Source organism: Daktulosphaira vitifoliae, unplaced genomic scaffold (assembly GCF_025091365.1).
Source record: "Daktulosphaira vitifoliae isolate Bord-2020 unplaced genomic scaffold, ASM2509136v1 Scaffold_3, whole genome shotgun sequence".
NCBI classification, from domain to species: Eukaryota; Metazoa; Arthropoda; class Insecta; order Hemiptera; family Phylloxeridae; genus Daktulosphaira; species Daktulosphaira vitifoliae.
In genome coordinates this window covers 8,572,331-8,572,911 of record NW_026099574.1, presented here as the reverse complement: position 1 = coordinate 8,572,911, position 581 = coordinate 8,572,331, and the positions used below count along the sequence as shown (strand labels likewise).

The 581-nt window shown below is 26.3% G+C and overlaps 2 protein-coding genes across 3 annotated transcripts in view; one reads left to right on the top strand and one right to left on the bottom strand.

The window, feature by feature from the left end:
* Nucleotides 1-581, top strand: part of LOC126902522 (uncharacterized) — a 116,803-nt gene that overhangs the window by 79,891 nt on the left and 36,331 nt on the right. The gene's annotated exons all lie outside the window — the stretch shown is intronic.
* Nucleotides 1-581, bottom strand: part of LOC126902533 (uncharacterized) — a 71,954-nt gene that overhangs the window by 55,657 nt on the left and 15,716 nt on the right. The gene's annotated exons all lie outside the window — the stretch shown is intronic.

Below are 581 nucleotides of genomic sequence, written 5' to 3'. Positions count from 1 at the left end.
AGGATATGTATATAAAGTATTATGAAATCTTAACAGCCTTAGATCATAAAAATACATCAGATTTTTAAGTGTTAGTGTGATGGAGACTATTAATTATTTTATATTGGTATTTATTGCCACATGTTATTATTAACCAGAAAAAGCTTTAGTTCAGCTGTCTTATTTTGAAAATAGATTATTCCAACATGTTCAATACATATTTGTTGCTAATAAAAATTAAAAATTGCCTATCAAAGACTTAGCACGGTTTAACCTCAATTATTATTTTTAAATGAGACTGGGGTACATCAGAACTAATTAACATTTGGATATGAAATTTATAATATTAATAAATGATTTATTAATTATTAATAAAGTATCTATGAAAATCTAGGTAATTATTAATACTTATAAACCAAAAAAAGAATTATACATCAATTTACTTCTCTTTTTATTTTTTCAGATTTTAATAAGATCAATAAAAAAAACGGTAGCATAGTGGGGTCGAGGCACAGTGTGGACGAGGCACAGATGGGACAAGTATAGATGATATCAGACAGTGATTAAAATCACTATCATAAGAAACGCTTCGATGCAAATCT